Genomic DNA, 22,911 nt, shown 5'->3' with positions numbered 1-22,911 from the left:
AAATGCACAAAAAGAAGAGGAAAAGAACGAGAAGATAGGGAAGGGAGAAACAGGGGCTCTCATCACTCACTCATTCTCATTTTGTTTTTTTTAGAAGAAAAATTACATCCACCTCTAATCTTCATTTCTTGACAATTGAAGTTGTTTTCAAGCTTTTTGGCGTCGGCACCGGAGTTTCGTCATATTCGACTAGCTATCTCTTACCACAAAACGCAACAACTTTACCTTCGTTCACTGCTTCCATTCACATGAGTTGAATTTCAGTTCGTCAAGTTAATTTTTGGGATCCAAGGCAACTTATAACTCGAGACCAAAGCTGTGTGTTGATTTCTGCTGTTGAATCGACTGTTTGGTGGCTGAACTCAGACCATTATTTTGGTTCATTTCTTTGCGGTTGTTCTGCTTTTAGGTATGTACATCTTTGAAGCTGTAATTCCCTGTTAGGATTAAATAAAACTGAGTTGTTATGTTTGTTTATAGTTGGCTTTATAGATTCAGCATGTTTTAGGTCTCAACGTTACTCGAAATCTTTCTTTTGTTGATCCTTGGTATTACTATGTATTTGAATTAAAACTCGAATTTTTGAGGCTTGAATGTTTGTTGGTTAGTTAGTCGTTTTCGGCTCGTTCAAATTTTTTTGTTTGATTATGTTTTAATATGGTTATGAATCTGATTAGTGTTAGATAGGCATGGAGTGTAAATAGGCACAAAAATGATTTTTGATATAGATAGCCTTCCCATTTAGCACGTGACTTTTTATAGAAAGTATGACTTCTGCTAAGGCCGTTCTTCTGTTCAGTTGATTGCCTTCTGCTTAGATAAATCACCTATACTAGCAATTTAAACAAATTTAGTAATGAGTTACTTTTGGGGATTAACTAATTGCCTAGTCTTGGAATATTTCGACTTCCTCCAAAGTTGAAATTCAAGGAACTACAATGCTTCACATAATAGTTAGTAACTTATCAATTTCTTCAAATTAACCCATAATCCTTGGCTTTGCAATAATCTTAAATTAGCTTTAGAAAAATAATTATGAACATCCATAGTTTGCTTTAGTTGAGTACATTCCTTTGAAATTAGAATCGAGGTATGCCATTAGTTGAATTTTCCATGGCCCTCGCAAACTTGAAAGTACGTAGTTGCTTTAGGCGTGCTATTTAAAATTACTTCTCTAAACTCGGGTGTGCATTTATGTGACTCAAATCCAAATCTCAACAACGTTAGATGAAATGTGTCATAAACCGCGGGTGCATTTGTGTGACGTGGTTCAAGATGTGTTTTATATGACGTTGAATCTTTCCTAAAAAGTGATAATTAAAAAAAGCGGGTATAAGAGTTAAAATTGTACCATAGGTTAAAACATGTATTAAAATAAGATAATAGGCCAATTATAACAGTTGAGCGACCGTGCTAGAACCACAGAACTCGGGAATGCCTAACACCTTCTCCCGGGTTAACAGAATTCCTTACCCAGATTTTCTGTGTTCCCGGACTGTAAAATATAGTCAATCTTTCCTCGATTCGGGATTTGAATCGGTGACTTGGGAAATCATAAATTATCCCAAGTGGAAACTTTGAATTTTTAATAAAATAATCTCGTTTCGATTGTCACTTAAATTGGAAAAAACTCCCTTATACTCCCTTCCGGGGTGTAGCGAAAAAGGAGGTGTGACAGGTATCAGATATAGAGATTCTGGTATTCTAAGGATTTAAAGAATTAGAAGGTCCTCGGATGCAGATTGTTCCAGGTTTGTGAATGGTAAAGGTATGTAAAGAGGTTGGCGGCTGATCGTATTGCTATGGATAGGTTATTACGGGTTTTCGGACTTTATCTATCTATTTTGGGAACAATTGGAATTGATTTGGAGGCCACTGATAGGCCTAGTGAGGATGTGTATTCTACATCGGGTCGGATTTGTTTACTCAGCAGAGCTATCGTAGCGGGTACTGTCATCGGTTAGAGTTGACCTTATTCGTGTTCTGATGTGTTTTATGTGTTACTTTTCTACGCCACGATGGATTGTGAGACTGTTGACTATTTACATATGATGCGGTATTGTTTGGGCTTTGTGGAGGAATTCGAGCGAGATACCTCCTGGAGTGCTGAATGGTTGATTGCGTCTTGGTTATGGTCTTCTTATTTGTGGTATATATATATAGTGATATCCCTTTCTCAATGATTATGGTCATGCACCTCAAGTGCGTCACGACCTAAAATCCCGGCTTAGGCATCGTGATAACACCTAGTCTCTAAAATTAGGTAAGCCGATTACTTACAATGATTAAGCTAGTTTAACAATGATATTTTAAAACAAAGTTTAATATAAATACCGAAAAAAGGTAACACAAGCCTACGCGGCAATAATCACAAAAACCTCCCAAGACTAGGTAATATAAAGTCACAAACTCTAGATGAATAAATAGGAATGTCTCAAAACAAAATACAATATTGTTTGGACAACAAATCGATAGTACAACAAAAAGGGAAAGGTCTCCAAGGGACTGCGACGACCAAGTAGATCTACCTTGAATCCTCGCGATTAAGAAGCTAACTCTGCCTGAGTATGATATCTACAATACCTGGATCTACACAAAAATATGCAGAAGTGTAGTATGAATACACCACAGCCGGTACCCAGTAAGTATCAAGACTAACCTCGATGGAGTAGTGACGAGGTACAAGTCAAGACACCTACTAATCATAATAACTTATGCAGTAAATAAGTATAAAGCTAATAATGCAAGCAATAAGCAGCAAATGACAACAAGGGATAAACATGTGAAATAACCGTAATGTAATCTGAACACTATTAAGTACCAGTGCAATCATTTAAGGAAAAACAATGATAGCCAAATACTGAAACCGTTCTAACACAAGTTTCACAACAAAATTACTCCGAGATACCTCATCTCATTAACACAAGTCACGAGTCTCAAACAACAAATCATATGCTCACAACACCTTGTTCCCACATTATTAATCACTACCGTGTGGACAACTCACGTGCCAATATCTCAATTCACTCGGAATGTCACAACCCCAAAACCGACGCGGTCGTGATGGCACCTATCGTGAAACTAGGACATCCAACCTATTTTTAAAAGAATCCATATTTCATTTAGAACTTAAGTAACACCATTTTTCAACTGAAATATGATAAAAAGATACAAAGTCAAAATAAAACAAAGCGGAAAATACAAGCCCGACCTCGGGTGTCACTAAGTCATGAGCCATGCTACAATAGTTCCGAAATAAGACAAGACCAAATAGTCTGAAAATAGAAACAAAGTACTAATAGGAAGATAGAGAAGGAGAAAAGAGGAACTGCGAATTGCCAAGCCGATACCTCGCTATCTCCATAAAGTCCTCAACCGGAATAGTCAACAGCCGCTACCGTGTCCTAAGATACCTTGATCTGCACATAAGGTGCAGGGGGTAACGTGAGTACACTAACTCGGTAAATAACAAGTCCAAACTATAGATTGCCAGGTAGTGATGATCCAAACCTCAATAGGTAATACAATTAAACTGTACAGAAAAGTAGGCATGCTTGCAGTTCAAGTATAAAATTCAACAGTAAATGAATATAATTTGAACAGTACGGAGTATAAAGCTTAGCAAATCTCTATGTACCAATGCACAGAAAGCATGAAAAATGTACCGTGTACCTCCACTCATAAATGCTCAATCACTCGGTACTGTATATGGCCATCCCGCCCAAGGAAGATCCATCCTGGAATATATATACACATCACTGACCGCAGTCATCTAGAACCGAGGAAGGCCATTCCAGCCCTATGGAGAAGATCTATCTCCAGGTATAAATATTTTGGACAAGATCCATGTCCAGGGAAGATCCATCCCTCAATAGCGTCAACCACGCTCAATGGGTGTGTAAAGACTCCAGAGAGGCTCCTTTCAGCCCAAGCGCTATAACAAGACAACAAAGGCATAATCAATATCCCGTTGTGGTGTGCAGCCCGATCCCATACTGTTACTCAATATCAGGCTCTCGGCCTCACTCAATCATCACTCTCCAGTCTCACACACACGGGTTCAAAATGTCATGATACTAGCCCGAACAATGATATGATGTGCCAAATAACAATAATCGAGACTGAGGCATGATATAATATGTATAAACAGGACTGAGTATAGAATATCTATGAAGATAATGATATGACAGCAAGAAACAACCTCTCGGGTCTCAACAGTATCGACGTAAAGCTTTAACATGATAATTAGCATGATTTACAGCTCATTAACTTAATCACACAATCACAATACAAATATCAGCAAGAAAGAGTCACTAAGTGGTGCCATGGAATGATCCAGACTGCAATTCTCACGGTGCACGCCCACACGCCCGTCACTTGGCATTTGTGTCACCTCAATAGTAATCATAGAACACATAGTTCAGGGTTTCGAACCCTTTGAACTAAGTTTGGAAGCATTACTTACCTTAAGCCAAGCCAAAACTCTAGCCCGCGATGCCTTGCCTCTCAATTCGGCCTCCAAATTCCCTGAATCTAACCAAAATCAGTATATTATCATCAATATACGCTAAAGGAATAAAACCCATATGAAAATTATCAAATTAATTCAAAAATCCCATAATTGGCCAAACCCGACCCCCGAGCCCACGTCTTAGAATTTGATAAAAATCACATCACCATAATCCTTATCCTCCCGCGAGTACATACCAAGAACATCAAAATCGGACCTCAAATGACCCCTCAAATCACCAATTTAAACTCTCCAATTTCAAGCCGTAATTTCTCAATTTCCCCCATTAAATCCCACAAATTTCATGCTTAATCAACTGAAAATCACCTTAGAATCGAGTTTTAGGTTCAAGAAACTTACCTCAATGAAAACCCCCTTGATCCCCCCCTTCACAACCCTCTAAAAAGCTCCAAGTCCGAACACAAAAGGTGGAAAAATGACCAAAGCGAAGGCCTCTATTTATACTTTCTACCCAGCAAAAACTGCACATGCGGTACCAATGTCGCATCTGCGGTCCGCACCTGCGGACAAATCTCCGCTTCTGCGGATTTTCATTTAAAATCCCCCATCCGCACCTGCGATCAAACCACCGCACCTGCGGGCTCGCAGGTGCGACTCGCCTTCCGCTTCTGCGATGCCAAAAAATGCATCTGCGGTCTCTTCCCGCTTATGTGATCCTCACACCTACGGTCCCCAATCCGCAGGTGCGGAAACAACAGAAATAGAAAAATTTCTGCAACTCCAAATCCACTCCAACCTTCTGTCAATCACCCAAATCCATCCCGAGGCCCTCGGGAACTCAACCAAACACGCCAACAAGTCCCATATCATCATTCAAACTTATTCCAACTTTAGGAACACTCAAAACAACATAAAAACATCAAATCATGCTCGGATTCAAGCCTAAGGATTTCTAAACTTTCAAATTCCGCAACCGATCCAAAAACCTATCAAACCTCATTCGAATGACCTGAAATTTTGTACACACATCACAAATGACACAACAGACCTACTCCAATTTTCGGAATGCCATTCCGACCCTGATATAAAAATTTTCACAGCCGACCGGAAAATGCCAAAATTTCAATTTCGCCAATTCAAGCCTAAATCTACCACAGACCTCCAAAATACATTCTGATCACGCTCCTAAGAATCGGTGTGTCACTAAGTATATGAGCATCTAAATATCACAAGTCTAGAAAATACTGTCTAACATAGTCCAAAACTAAATACAGTAAGAGGAAAGGATAGGGAAAGAGAAACAAGGTCTGCAAAGCGCCGGGCAGCTACCTTGGAATCTCCTAGAAGATCAACTGTGCGATGAAATCAACACCCACCTTGTCCGAAAACACCTGGATATGCATACGAAGTGCAGGGTGTAGCGTGAGAACAACCAACTCAGTAAGTAACTGGACTAAATAAAGAACTAAAAGTAGTGACGAGTTCTGCAATTATGGTTCAATTTCAGTAATTTCAACATAGGAAAATAGGCATGCTTTCATGTTCGACAATTTTAGGTCAAATCAGTTACCTCATGTCAAGTTCAAGTAAAACAGAACATAATATCTTTCAGAAAACTTCAAGACGGTGTTATATGGAAGCTAAGTGCAACAATAATAAAATCAAAAGCATCCTCTCAACGCAACAGTCACTCAGTCTTTCTCAATAGCTCAGCACTCGGTACTCGGCACTCGCACTCAGTAGGTACTTGCGCTCACTGGGGGTGTGTACAGACTCCGATGGGGCTATTTCAGCCCAAGCGCTAAATCAAGCCAATCATGGCATAAATCAATGAAAAACCCTGCGGCATACAGCCCGATATATATATATATATATATATATATATATATATATATATATTATCCATAAGGCTCGTTGCAGCGTGCAACCCCATTCCCGATCCACATATATACATATATCGCTCACAGCTCGGCATTCAGGCCCTAACTCAGTCACCAACCTCTCCAGTCTCATGGGCTCCCAAAAATTATAAAAATCAGCCCAAACATAAATGATGTAATGTATCAACAAGGAACAAAAGAGACTGAGATATGATACGCAAGTAAAACTGTGACTGAGTACAAGACAACAATTAGCAAATTATTCAACAAGTACACGACATCTATTGGTCCCTATAGTTCCAACATATAGCCTTAACATGATTTCTAATATGATTTGCAGTAAAATTTCTATAACACATGGAGAGCATACAACTAATAACAAGTTATTCAACTTCATGGTTCCACAAAATGGACCAAGTCACAATTCCTACATTGCAGGCCCACACGCTCGTCACCTAGTATGTGCATCACCTCCAAACCTGCCACAAGACACATAATACGGGGTTTCATACCCTCAGAACCAAATTTAGAACTGTTACTTACCTCAATCCAAGCAAAACTCTACTCTAACACACATTTTGCTCACAAATTGGCCTCAAAATGTCTCGAATCTTACCACAAATAGTACGATACAATCAACACGGGATAAAGGAATCAATTCCACAAAACAATAAGAAGTTATTAAACTTAAAACCGGCCCCCGGTACCATGTCTCAAAATCTGACAAAAGTCACAAAACCTAAAAGCTCATTCAATCACGAGTCTAACAATACCAAATTTATCAAAATCTGACACCAAATCGTCATCTAAATCTCCAAATCCCTAGGCTCACGCCCCTCGTTTACACCTTAAATACACACCAACTACGTGGGAAAATCAATGGGGAAACAAGATTATTGATCAAAAAAGAGCACAAGGGACTTACCTCAAGAATCCCCTCGAAAATCCTCTCGAAAATTTGTAAACCCGAGCTCAAAATGTTTCAAATGAAGCCAAATTCGTAAACTCTTGTATTTAATTTTCTGTCCAGCACTTCCGCTTATGAGGACACTTAACCACATCTGCGGTGTCACAGAAGAGACCAAATTTCTGCTTCTGCGGTCCTCTCCCCCGCATCTATGCAACCATAGGTGCGGAACTACCCATCGCACCTGCACAAACGTCCAATTTTGCGCCCATCACTCTGCTACTGCGACTATGTAGGTGCGAAAAAATCTTCGCACCTGCGACCACAGTCCTTCCCAAGCCTAGCCGCATCTGTGCTCCTCAGCTTTCACCTACGAACAAAGCTCCACAGGTGCGATTAGACAAGCAGAGTTCACCTTCAGCAATCACTCAACTTCAACTTTTGATCCGTTAATCATCCGGAATCGCCCTGAACCCCCGGGACATCAACCAAACATACCAACAAGTCTTAAAACATGGTAAGAACTTAGTCAAACCCTCAAATCACCTCAAACAACATCAAAAACACGAATCATATATAGATTCAAGCCTATTGAATTTTGAACTTCCAATTTCTACAAATGACGCTGAAACATATCAAATCACGTCCTATTGACCTCAAAATTTACGTACAAGTCACAAATGACATTATAGACCTACTCTAACTTCTAGAATCGGGATCCGATTCCGATATCAAAAATTCCACTCCCCGTCAAACTTTCCAAAAATCCAACTTTTGCCATTTCAAGCCTAATTCAACTACGGACCTCCAAATGATAATCCGGGCACGCTCCTAAGTTTCAAATCACCCAACGGAGCTAAAACAACCATCAAAACTCTATTCCGGAGTTGTTTACACATAAGTCAACATCCGGTCAACCATATTAGGTTAAGCTTTGAATTATTAGACTAAGTGTCTTAATTTATTCTGAAATCCCTCGGGACCCGAACTGACTAACTCGGTGAGATATATAACAACTGTAAAGCAAAAAATGAGTGTTAAATGGGGGAACGAGGCTACAACTCTCAAAACAACTGGTCGAGTTGTTACATTGCTGCATCAGCTGGTCTACCCCTCTCATAAGCCTTCCACCACTAATACGCCGCTCCCGACAGCTGGAATGTAGTAAAAACAACTCCATTCACCTCCACAATAACCATCGTGTAGAGAATATAGTAACACTTCTCTAGAAAACCCCCTACATCCTCGATAGTTGTGCCACTAAAAGTAAGTGGACCATACTTCTTGAACTTCTTAAACTCTTATACTCCTCCTTTGATGCCCTCGACCTAACCTCAGGCTGAACCAAAATAACAGGCTATACTGGCACCACACCCAGAGTATGGCCAATATGAGCCAGCTGCTTTGGAGTACGGACGGCAGGAGTCTGAGCTCCTCCCCCAATCTGTGAAGTAGCAGACGCAATAGAGATCAATCCCTCCTATGTCAATATACAAAACATGCTCAGGAACTATGTTAAAGTCTCCTGAAGTACGAGAATAACAACAGACGACTCTGGTGCTTGTCCCATAATTGGAGCTACTGGTGGCTCCTCAACTGCTACTATAGCAGGTGCTCTAGCTGCGGCGCATGCCCCTCCTCGTCCTCTACCATGGCCCTGGCCTCTCGCGGCTCTAGTAGGGGTGTGGATGTTTGCTTGGCTAATCCAGTAGTGCGTGTCCTCACCATCTGTGAGAGAATAGAGATTTAAATTCTCAAACTCCAAAATAAACAAACTCGCACGATATGAATGAAAGAAGTGGGATTTTCCTAATAATTCCATAGCCTCTCGAAAAAAAGTATAGACACCTCCGTACCGATCCGCAAGACTCTACTAAACTTTCTCGTGACTGCTAGAATCTATGAACCTAGAGCTCTAACACCAACTTATCACGACCTAAAATTCCGCCTTAGGCATCATGATGGAACCTAATCTCTAAGACTAGGTAAGTAGATTACTTACAATAATTAAGCCAGTTTAACAAAGATATTTTAAAATAGAGTTTAATATAAATACCAAAATAAAGGTGAAACAAGCATACATGGCAATAATCACAACAACCTACCAAGACTAGGTAATATAGAGTCACGAACTCTAGATGAATACATAGTAATAGAAAATACAATACTGTTCCAATAACAAATTGATAGTACAATTAAAAGGGAATGGACTCCAAGGGACTGCGATGACCAATCAACTCTACCTTGAATCCTCACAATCAAGAAGCTAACTATGCCTGAGTCGGATATTTCCAATACCTGGATCTGCACAAAAATATACAGAAGTGTAGCATGAGTATACCACGATCGGTACCCAGTAAGTATCAAAACTAACCTCGGTGGAGTAGTGACGATGTACAAGTCAAGATACCTACTAGTCATAAGAACCCGTGCAATAAATAAGTATAAAGCTAATAATGGAAGCAATAAGCAATAAATGACAATAACGAATAAACATATGATATAACCGTAAAGTAATCACGATATGAATGAAAGAAGTGGGATTTTTCTAATAATTCCATAGCCTCTCGAAGAAAAGTATAGACGCCTCTGTACGGATCCGCAAGACTCTGCTAAACTTGCTCGTGACTCGTAGAACCTATGAACCTAGATATCCAATACCAACTTGTCACGACCCAAAATCCCGCCTTAGGCGTCACGATGGAACCTGGTCTCTAAGACTAGGTAAGCGGATTATGTGCAATAATTAAGCTAGTTTAACAATGATTTTTTAAAATAGAGTTTAATATAAATACCAAAATAAAGGTGAAACAAGCATACACTATAATAATCACAACAACCTATGAAGACTAGGTAATATAGTCACAAACTCTAGATGAATACATAGGAATAGAAAATACAATACTGTTCCAATAACAAATTGACAATATAATAAAAAGGGAAAGGAATCCATGGGACTGCGAGGATCAAGCAACTCTACCTTGAATCCTCGCGATTAAGAAGCTAACTATGCCTGAGTCTGATATCTCCAATACCTGGATTTGCACAAAATATGAAGAAGTGTAGCATGAGTACACCACAGTCGGTACCCAGTAAGTGTCAAGACTAACCTCGATGGAGTGGTGATGAGGTACAAGTCAAGACACCTACTAGTCATAATACCCTGTGCAGTAAATAAGTATAAAGCTAATAATGGAAGCAATAAGTAGTAAATGACAACAAGGAATAAACATGTGATATAACCGTAAAGTAATCCGAACACGTTTAAGTACTAGTGCGACCATTTTTAAGGAAAACAATGACAATCGAATACTGAAATTGTTCTAACATAAGTTTCACAACTGAATTACTCTGAGATACCTTATCTCATAAACGCAAGTCACGAGTCTCAAACCACAAATCATATACTCACAACACATTGTGCCCATATTATTTATCATAACCACACAGATAACTCACATGTCAATATCTTGATCCGCCTGGCATGATTACGGGCTTATAATCACAATTCATTCGGTGTGGTCACAGGATCAATACCAAAAATCTGTACTGCATGGTCACAGGCTCGCTATCACAATCAGCCTGACATGATCATAGGCTCATTATCATAATAGAAGCAGATAATACAAGAACACGTGGGCATGATCAATGAATGTCAAGTCTCTTACTCTAGAAATGGTATAAGTGGAATGCTACAATGTATGCGTGTGTGAGTTTACTGTTACATTACAAGTCAAAAAGTAATATCAAAGAGATCGAGTATCTCACTGAAAGCAACACAACAATACACATAAGGTGCATGACAAACACTAGGAAAATCAAACCATCACACTAATATCATCGACATAATGACCAGAGGGCATCACATATCATCCCTGACATAGCCACCCTTATCTCTCCGTAATAATAAAATCATAATATCCATCCTTATCGCTCCGCCCAAACATTTAACATAATAGCAACCTGTATCACTCTGATAGCCACCCGTATCACTCTGATAGCCACCTGTATCACTCTAATAGCCAACCATATCACTCCATCCTGACAATATCATTTGTCACCTGTATCACTCTGCAGAATCATCAATAGTGAGATTTGACTTATGCTTCACATAACGACAACAGTGAGATTGCCCCCTTATGCTCCGCATAACAACAATCAACTCACAAAACAAATTCATATGTGCTAAGATTACCACAACGCATAGCCTAAGATGTGCTAACAATTTCGAATAAATAGATGAGAAATAAAAGATATAACATGTGCTAACAATTTCAAATAAATACATGAAAGAAGACTAAAAGTCTAAATCGGTCAATTTCCACATATAAGCCCAAGTACGCACTCATCACCTCGCGTACATGTCTTTCACATAATTCAAATAATACAATCAACCCAAATCCTAAGGGGTAGTTCCCTCCCACAAAGTTAGGCAAGATACTTACCTCAAGGAAGCTAAATCAATACTCTAAAATGACCTTCTTGTGTGAAACAACCTCTGCACAGCTCGAATCTAGCCAAAATAAATTAATATCATAAATAAAAGTCATAGGAAACAATTTCGGATAATAAAGCTTCGATCTTTAATGAAAATCAAAAAGTCAACCCCGAGCCCACACCATGTAACCCGACAAAACTCAAAAAATCTGAACACCCATTTCGATATGAGTCCAACCATACCAAAATTATCCAATTCGAACATCAAATCGAGCTTCAAATTATCATTTTACATTTTAGAATGTTTTTACAAAAATCCCGAATTTTTCCAATTCAAATAACTAATTTAATGACAAAACGAATATGGAATCATGAAATATAATTAAATACGGGTCAAGACTTACCCTAATCCAAAACATGAAAATCCCCTCCAAAATCGCCCAAAACCGAGCTCTCTAACCCAAAAAGTGATAAAATAACAAAAGCCCCCAAAATAGAGTACTTACAACTCTGTCCAGGTATACCTCTTACGCGATCGCGAAACACAAAACACAAAACACAAGCTAACAAAATTACCTCTACGCGAAGGCGTTTAGTAGCCTGTGAACGCAGCCCATCAGCTAAACTACCCAACACGAATGCGGTCGTGTTCACCAGACCGCGATGCCCAATCTATGGCATCCCTCTAGCTCTATCTCTATGTGATCACGACATAAGAAACGCGATGATCATCTTCCCACAGGCTTCGCGAACACGATGACCAACTCGCCAATGCGATGAGTAAAACCTCTGCCACCATAGAAACACTTCGCGATCGGGTTCGTCCTCATGCGAACACAATAAACTGCAAAACATCAGAAACGAGCAACTCTAAAACATAAAGAAACGGCCTGTAGCCCATCTAAAACACACTCGAGGCCCCTGGAACCTCGCCCGAACATATCAACAATTTCAATAATATAACGTGGACCTGCTCGAGGCCTCAAATCATGACAAACAACATCAAAACTATGGATCACGCCTCAATTTAAGCCTAATGAACTTTCAACTTCTACAACTCACACCGAATCATATCAAACCAACCCGGAATGGACTCAAATTTTGTATGCAAGTCCTAAATGACATAACAGAGCTATAATAATTCCTGGGAACACAATCCAAACTTGATATTAACAAAGTCAACTCCCGGTCAAACCTTCAACCTTCCAAACCTTTAACTTTCCAACTTTCGAGAAAATGCATCAAATCAACATACAGACCTCCAAATGCAAATCCATGCATATGACTAAGTCCAAAGTCACCACATGAAGCTATTGGAATCATCAAAATACCATTCCAGAGTCGTCTACACAAAAGCCAACCTCTTGTCAATTCTTACCACTTAAGCTTCTAAAATAAGAATCATTCTTCCAAATCAATCCTGAATCATTACAAAATCAAACACAACCACACACGCAAGTCATAATACACGATATGAAGCTACTCGAGACCTTAAGCCAACGAACAGAATGCTAATTATTAGAATGACCGATGGGGTCGTTATAGTGTGCTTGTTGAATATTACACATATAGTTATTGATTGTCAGACTCATGCCTCGAGGTATTCCATATAAACTAGAGTTTGATTCGTGTCACCCATCATAGAGGGGTTATGTTGGGATATGATCCTTTGTGCTCATTTCGTGTGTCTTGTTCCTCTTTGTGAAATGGGTTCATAGCATTACACTTCGTAGTTGTATCTGTCAAGCCGCGAGACAGTTCTGTCATTTGATTCTCTTTTCATCATTTGGGTACATCCTAGTTATTGCTTGTTTGGTGCAAGAATTGCATGGTATGTGGCTCTAAATAGGATCGTTGCGCCATGTTATTAGAGCAGTTTGTACTAGATGGTATGAGGTTATTTGATCTGGAATGATTGTTATCGGACTTGATTAAGGTATGTTTTGAAGGATAATATCACTAGCCAGCTTAGATTTTTGGTTATGGTTCTTGTCGGATGAGACATATCCATGACTTATTGATCTGATGAGTGGTTATGAATTTATGCGTGTTTCATCCATCATTGACAGTGCATGAAGGTTTAGAATAAGATTTTATTTGATATGAGGTTTGTTACCGGCACCGGGCTTATCATTGAGTAGCTATTATGGTCGGAAGTTACTGCTATGAGTATCTTAGTATATGGTTTATCATGTGATTAAATTTTGGGTTATGAGTATGGCTTGATTTGGCGTGTTCAGACTTGTACAACATTTAGATTTGAGAATCGGGTCTTGTAATGGATTCCTGATACTGGGAATTTGACTCCAAGGTTTATGTGCTAAGGTTAAAGTAAGGATCTTCAACTAGGTTGAGTTGTCGGGCTTATATGGATTAGGGTGATGTGGGATCACCTGTAAGTATGTGCCAAGGAGTTTGTACGTTATTTGATGGCTTTGTAATGACTCTTGGTGTCGTGCCTCCTTTTTCCCTTTTGACGAGGAAGTCTGGGTTTCGACATTCATGGGGGAACAACTCGTTTCCTTTTAGGAATTGGGTATTTGAAGAGTCGCCACCTAACGGATTACGGTGCGTTAGGACACCTAGAGCGACTAACTCATGAACTAGTTTGCATTACCAGAGATTAGGGTAAGGGCTCGAAATAACCTTGAGGGGAAGGTGTTAGGCATCCCTCGCGATCCACAGCGGTGGGTCCTGGGCGAACTTAAACTATGTGAATTAGTCATTTTATAAGTAAACAATTTCAACAATTATTTGCAAATAAAGGCATGTTTTCACATTTTAAATACATGTATGATTCAGGTAATGGAAGGAAGGGAGAGGTTTGAACAACTTGCATATATATATATATATACACGTAAAGAAATGGAAGTTCATTTAAAACACATAGGAATTGGAAAAGAGGGGTCCTAGGTTGGTTAGCCTACAGGATCACACCCATGCAGTGCCCGGTAATCACTTTTCAATGATGGGCTACACGTGGCATTAGCGTGCAGTCATCATATCTTTACTACCCAATTCCCTCCCCTTGGTCATAGCCTAAAGCATTCTAGCAACCTTAAAAGATATCTTGTGCATGCACTACCCGTCCCTTCATTATGGTCCTAAGGTATTTAGCACCTCTAATTTGGGTAGTTCTAGACTATCCTAAGGTACTTAAAGGAGAAAATTCTAGGCGACAACCAAAAACAATTAGGTCTGGAACAAAGATGGAACAATTAAAGGCTCAAGTTTTACCTCCACAAACAGAGCAAGCAAGTGAACGTCTTAAACACAGTTTTAGGTATTTAAAAGAAGCCCTAGAACATGATATCTAGGTGAGCAGAGAATATGCAGTATTGAGTTAAAACCAAAGTGTAAAATAATTTAATCCGTTTGCTTACTGATTTTAACATGTTGAATATGAGCAGTCACAAATAATAAGGCGTATTTTTATAGTTTGCAGAATTTTAGTCGCCCTACAGGCTTGCCTAGGCATGTAATAACGATGTCCTATGAGCATGGTATCTAATCATTGATCAAGAATGCACTAAAATAGTAAACGATTTTAAACGGACAATTAAGACACAGCATTGAAGAGATGAGTAGGTTAGTTAATTAAATTGATTCAAAATCTACAAGCATGAGTTAAACTGATTTTTAGGCCTAACTAAAACTGATTTAGATCCTATAGGTATGATTTCTATAATTAAAGCTGATTTAGATCCTATATGCATGACTTCTAATTTTGTAAAGTAAAGCAAGTAGAATTTATTTGAGCCAAAGCAAATCCTATAGGCATATTATCTAATAAACACATTTGAACCAAATGAACCCTATAGGCATGTTATCTACCCAACTTTACCCACAATATACAACTACCATCCCTTTCAATAGTCACCCCAATATTTGTTTACAATAATTATTACAGACAAAGGATTGAATATATTACATAAATATAAATATACATTAAGCTATAGGGAGCCTGAAATAGTCCCAAAGCAAATCCTGGTGTACCAAGCCTTCACTAGTCTAAAATGCCCAAGATTCCATAGCCCAATTTCATGTCCAAGTGTGTCCGAGTTCCCTAAGGACCTCAAGGATATCGGGCAATGCTCACACCCAGACTTTCCTCAAATAAAGATTGATTGTATGCAGTGTGGAAGTGCCAACCCTGATATGCCAGAGTTCAGAGAGATCTCAGGGACCTCTAAGCAATATACATACCAGATGGGCAGAACTTAACCTAAGAATAAGTGAGAGTGCTTGACATGATTTGAAAGAGTTTTGGTAAATAGTAGCAAGAGGGCCTTAGTAGTGAAAAGATTTTTTTGAAACCAGTACTAGTTAGGGTGGTAAACAGTTTGAGAAAAAGTATGAAAAAAACATTTTTTGAAATTAGAATGCAAGTCATAGAACACGCAGTTTCAGAAACATTTTAGGGCAAACAGGTTCCACACATGGAGAGAGAGAAGGGTTGGGGGACACATAGAATACAACCCGGTGTATAAGCAAACAAATACACAAATTTCTCAATAGGTTGTGGAATTGACAAGTTAGTTATAAAGATTACAACAAAGATATGTTGAGAACACATAGGTCTTAGAAATGACCAATACACACAACTAGAGTACTTTGAAGGGCTAGATGCCTTAATAGGATCTCATTAGTAAAATAGAGTAGGTAAGACTCAAATGAACAAACTAGGCAAGCACTTCATGAAGCATTCAAAGTTTAGAAATACTAGTCACATATAGAACAAGCAGGATGTAGACATGCTGGGTGAGACAGTAAACAAGCAATGTAGCCTGGACATACTAGTGGACAAATAGGATTCATGCAATCACCCCAAAATAGGATTGGACATGCTAAACATTAAACAGATCCTTGTGGGCAAATAAACTAGTCATAGTCTCTAACAAAATAGACTTCAACATCTTAAGTGATACAGTAGTTAGGTAGTGTAATCTAAGCATGCTGGTTACATATTGAGCACATGACAGTAGAATAGTAAATAGAACTAGAAATTACAGCTAATGAACTGCAGCAACAAAGAAAACACATAGTTTTGGAATATGAATTGAACCCGGACATACTAGTTAAGGAGAAATAATAGAGTATAGAACAGAGATGGTACAAATAGCTAGCCTTGGCTTAGAGCCGGCTGGATTAGTGAGAATTGCAAGTAACAGAAGAGAATAGAGAGCTTTTGAGAGTGTGAGAGTATGGATGAACTAATGTTCGTATTTTTCAAAAGTCAGAATGAGGAGATTATATAGCACATAGAAGAGTAAAACAAATAAGGCAAATAATAATTAAGAGTTTCAAATAAGGTATGCAAGTAAAATTAAATAGTTAATTTGGGCTAAACCTAATCAAATAATTTAACAAAATCCGGAAAGCACCTCTTTAATTAGGGAGAATCAATTAACAACCAAGTTACAGGTTCAATAAGGTAAATAAATCAATTAACGACCCTCTAGGAGTCGGTTAAAGTAACTAAATCCCATAAATCAGGCTAATAAACCAATTAAGGCAAGTAGTACCAGTCATGAGTCACAAATAAGGAAAGAGATCATAGAGAAGTACCAATCTCGGCAAAAAATATAATTTGAACCCTAATTAGGAAAATTAATTCAGTCAATCCCTTTTAATTGATAGAACTAATGAATAACAGGCAAAATATTGAAATAATTAGTGAAATAAGCAGAAACCCTAGGGATTAAAACATATATATGAAAAATCAGTCGAACAAGTAAAGAGAATCACAATCAAACACTTTAGAATTTTTGCAGAAAACTTAAAGTGATGAAACCCTAGTTTGAAAACACTTAAAGAAGAAAACTTGAAGGCATGTCAACATACAGAGATTCGAACAAACAGAAGTCATAGAAGTCAAAACCTGAAGTATTGTAGTGTTTAAAAATCGGTCAGTAGTAAAGGAGTAAAAGAACCCAGAAGAGAAGCCATGGAAGTTTAAAAATATTTCAGATACCTAGAGGTTCGACCAACAAACAACAAGAAAACAAACCCTAATATAACAAAAAATGTTCAGACATCGATTAACTAGTAAAGAAGTAAAAGAACTTTTAGGAAAATCAATGATGAACTTAGGATCGTTCCAGATCTATGGAGATCTGAACCGATTCAAGTCCAAACATTGGGTTTCTTGAAGAAAAGAGAAAGGGTAAGAGAATATGGCCTTTAAATCAAGGATTTGAACCGTGAAACTTTGATAAAAATCACTCACAGACCATAAACAAACACTTGAAGAGCCTTAAACAAGATCTGGACCTGATCTCTTTGAGGTCCTTCCACAAAAACCACACAATCGAACAACCAGGGAGATAAGTGACAAGTAGAAGCCTCGTACAACCATGGGAGCCATAGATCGAGTAGGAATCATAGGGATTAGGGCCGGTTTTGGGTGGCGGCGATTAGGGTTAGGTTTGGGTCTCAGAGAGAATTGGAGAAGAAAGGGGGTTTCAGGGTGGCTATTTGGTGAAAAATAGCTTAGGGTTTCGGGGGTTAGGTTAGATAAAAAAGGAAGATTTGTTTTGGACCGTTGATAGATCAACGACCAAGATTGGTTCTGGGCTAGGGCGGGTTATAAAATTGGGTCAGGGTTTTGGGTTAGGTTAATTGGGTTGGGTTTTTAATTGGGCTAGGGGTGTATTTGATTGGGCCAAGGGTCCGAATTGAATTATGGTTGAAGGTGTTATTTGTAAATACCCGATTTAATTGATAAACTATTTTTAAAAATAACTAATAGGATGTAAACAATGATTTTCATGCCTAAACATATTATAAAATAATTACTTAATATTTAAAAAATGTAAAGGGCTATTTTCGGGTGAAATAATGTAATAATGAATACATAGACTATAATTACAAAGTAATTGCAATTGCATCCCAAAAATACAAAAGTGGCTATTTGTGCAACAATTAAAACTTAGTACAAATGCAAATGATAAAATTAAACCACAAAAATTATTATAAAATTATTTGTGACACAATTAGTGATTGTTTTATACATAAAATGTTGGGAAAATTAGTTAAAATATTTTAAAATGCAGAAATTGTATAAAAAGTGCTAGTTGATGCCTAAGCATAGTCTTGAAAATATTATAGGAAACAACACTTGTTTCATTTGGTAACAACACTTGGCACGTTCGAGGGAACGTATATTTAAGTAGGGGAGAATGTAACGATTCGACCGGTCACTTTGAGGAGTTGCACTTCATTTGGTGGTCTGAGGTCACAAATAGCTTCACATGGTGTATTATGACTTGTGCGCATCATTGGTTTTGATTTTCGAGTGATGTAGGATGGCTTTGGATGAATGATTCTCATTTTAGAAGCTTTAAGTTGGAAGAGTTGACCAAGTACGACTTTTTGCGTATTTGATCTTGGAGGGGTTTTGATGGTTCTGTTAGATCCGGATGGTAATTTTGGATGACACCTAACCCAACCTGCTAGGTAAATTAATTTAACAATAATCAATTTCAAATAAGATCTATTGAGAGAAATAATGATAATATAACTGAACTCTTATACAAAGAATCACCAAGGACTTGTAGTACAAGTCATTTGCTTCTAAAATTTAGAGTTTACAAAGCTATTATGAAATAAATATGTCATGTATTTGAAATGTACATAAAAAATTTTTATTAATCTAAAACTACCATGAATAAGAGGCAACTACAACCGGAAGACAGGTTCATCTTCACAGCCATCTTTCTCCATACACAACAATATTAGCTCCAAAATCTGCACGCAAAGTGCATAAGTATAGTATGAGTACAATCGACCTCATGTACTCAATAAGTAACAAATCTAACCTTAGGTTGAAAGTTCTTTACCGCGAAAATGGTAATAACAATTAAATTTGATTATGGGATTCTAAAAATATGTGATCTATTTTTATGCTAGTTTGTTAAGCAGTTGATGCTATATATGTGAGACTTAGAAACGAAATAAAAGTTACGGATAGGGAGACAATCAAACCGTTGGGCCAATTATCGGGGCCTCGAGGTATTCCGGAGCTCGGCAAGGAGCTATCGAGGGGGGTCGGGATACAGCTAACAGTGATAATAGAATTAACAGAGTCTCTTTATGACCAATGATAAACAATAAATGATGAACAAATACGAAGAAATAAGTGAAAGCAATGATATCAAGAGAGTATGTTATAGAGTAAATAGAATGTTCTTGCATATATTGTGTGGAGAACCTGAAGAAACAGGAGCTTAAAAAGTGACAAGGATTCCCTTTATATAGGAAGGGAATCCCATCATAGTACAACAAGCATTAATTACAATTATACGGAAATGTGACAACTAGATGACACCCTGATTCGGGTCTTAGACTAGTCCACTAGACTTTGTCAGTCCTAGTCGTACGCCTAGGGAGCTTCCCATTCCTACCATTACCGAGGTCATCGTTATTCTGAGCTCGAGTGTCGACGACCCTCGAGAGAGGGTACTCAGTACGTGGTCTCGAGCCTTCGAGGTGATCTTACGAGATGCCTTACCAGTGAGAAATTGGCTTCTCCGATTCTGCCGTATATAGATAGTCCCCGCGTTTCTTAGAGAGGAGCGACAAGAAATGATTTTGACATACGACTCTTCGGGCTCCCTATTATGGCGTCATACTGATGGTGTCAACTTGTGATGTAAGACTTCGTGATAACCGGGGCATCTCATGGACTTGTTTTTTCAGTGTCGTTCAATGCGCTACCAATTCCCATTCTTCGGGGCAATAGTACCGCCGTCAACTTAGTATCCAGTAAAGCATTGATTACGCCTGTCGATCCGTCTTTCAAAGGCATTAATGGAATTGTTGGCCACATTATCATCCCCTATAAATGGGGGCCTTTCCATGCTATCTTTTTATGCAAGTACTTTTCAACATCTTTCCATCCCTTTCTTCTCATTATCCTTCTCCATTACTACCCACCATGTTTGGGGTCTCTAGCCTTATGGTCTTATGGCGGCGTTCTTATCAGCCATGCCATGGCCTTTTGCCTGGGATTTTCTATGTCGAGCGAGATTACACCATCTCGTCATTGTTGGATCGAGGTGATGAGTTAAAGGGGGTTGGCCTATTTCCACTTAGGAGGACGTTTGGACTCTACACCGCTACTCGAAAGAGTGTTCGAACTATACACTGCTGCTCACTCTCCTACACTGGCCTAGTGTGGCACTTAATCCCTCAGGTTTTTCCCAAGGGATAAAATGGCACAACCGGCCGTTAAACTCGCACGGCCCAATGTCTTGGAAGGTGGTCTCGTAGCGGCCGTGTGAGTAGGGTTGAGGCCCGCCGAATCTTCAACCTTTGGCTTCGGCGGGCTATGTCTCTTTTTTTTGCCTCTTCTGCATCACCTTCCTTTTCTTCATCTTCGCCCTAAGATATATTGCTTTGTGGGATTGATATGGGAAAATAGAGGAGGTGGCGGTCAAAGATATAGCCGTTGAGGATGCACGCTCAAGAATATGGTGCTCGAGCATGCTGCTGCCGAGGATGCACTCTCAAGAGTAGGCTGGGCTCTTAGGCTTTTACTATACGTATACCTTCTTGCTTCTTTGTTTCTGTGTAAGGACCCTTTGTGGGCCTTTGTAATCATATGTAAGGACCCCTTGTGGGCTTCTATAATCGAACTTTTATGAATATGAAAATGTTTCCTCAATTTTGTCTTTGACGCTTGCTTTTTTCCTTTTTATTTACGTTTATGGAGATTCCGAGTGTATGACTCTACCAGTCAGTGCCAATATCGAGCCTAGATGTGAGTGTTTTTTCCTGATTTTTGATTGATTAGTATGGCTTCTCGTGGAGTCCTTCGTCATTCCTTGGATCGAGCCTGGATCGGGCCGATGAACTGGGGTCGTTGAGACATTTACTTCAAGTAGAATGAAAGTAACGCTTTGGTCCTTGAAACCATGATTTATCACTTAGGCTCCATGGTAACCTTTGAGAAGAAATTTGCTTAGAGGCCCATGGACAAGGACTGCCTTTGATCTTTCGAGGGCAGTCCTCGAGTGGAGGTTTGTTCAAATTCGGACCACCTCGAAGCTTGCTTTGAGCTTAGTGTAAATAGCCTTAAGGTGCTGTAGATAGATCTTGAAAGAGGGTTTGTCCAATCTCAGACGGTGCCCTAGGTGAAAGACCATACGGGTAGAGCCTAAGTGCTTATTTCCTTGGAGCCTAACTTCTTTTTTATGGAGGTTCTCGAGGTCGGGTACCACCTCGGGGCCGGTGATGACGCCGTTGGCCCTTTAGAGCCTGACTTCTCGCCAATGAATGTCCTCGAGGTCGGGTACCACCTCGGGACAGGTAAAGGTGTTATTGGCTTCTTGGAGCCTAACCTTTTTCTGATGGAGGTCCTTGAGGTCAGGTACCACCTCGGAACTGGCAAAGGTGTTATTTCCTTCCTAGAGTCTAACCTTTTTCTAATGGAGGTCTTCGAGGTCGGATACCACCTAGGGACTGGCAAAGGTGACATCGACAAGTGTTTTTACTTGGCTTTGAGGCAGACGGATCATCACAGTTCCTTCCATGTATAAATAGAATTGTTTCTGCTCTTTTGGAGATCTCACCATTTTAAGAAGTTGCCCTTATCTTTCAGCACTAACATACTTGCACAGATTCCCGCTTCAATTTTCCAATTTTGCCATAGTCATGACTGCTGCATCAGGGTCTGCCCAACAAAGAAAGGAGAACTCCGTCCCCGCCATTCAGGACCAACGAGAGTATGCCTTGAAGACCACTTCTTCGATAGGAGAGGAACATCTTGGGTTAGTGAGAAAAGACTGCGGATGGGGGGAGAAAGTAGTGTTACAGATATTTTCCCCGGATGAAGGCATCATGGATCGTGGCGATGGATTTTTGAATGTGTACACGTATCCTTTCATACTAGGCCCCCTTGATAGGATTGTGCTCGATTTTTATTTAAAGTATCGGGTTACCTTGGCACAGATCCACCCATCATTTTGGCAAACAGTGTTGATAATGAGATTTTATACGGAGAAAGCAAGGCTTGAACTTATGCTCAATCATCTCATTAGGCTGTACCGGCCCTTTCATCATCGAGGTCTGCTAACCCTGCGATGTCGGTCGACCACGCCCTTCGTTGTCGATGATGAGAAAGATGGAGACCGGGAGTGGATGAGTCGCTTCGTCCCAGTGCGGACCACTGACATCATCCCCGTGGAGCTTATGCCATTCCTTAAGGAGTGGAA

Source organism: Nicotiana sylvestris, chromosome 4 (assembly GCF_000393655.2).
Source record: "Nicotiana sylvestris chromosome 4, ASM39365v2, whole genome shotgun sequence".
Taxonomy (NCBI): Eukaryota; Viridiplantae; Streptophyta; class Magnoliopsida; order Solanales; family Solanaceae; genus Nicotiana; species Nicotiana sylvestris.
The sequence above is the reverse complement of the archived record's forward strand: the minus strand, read 5'-3'. Positions refer to the sequence as shown.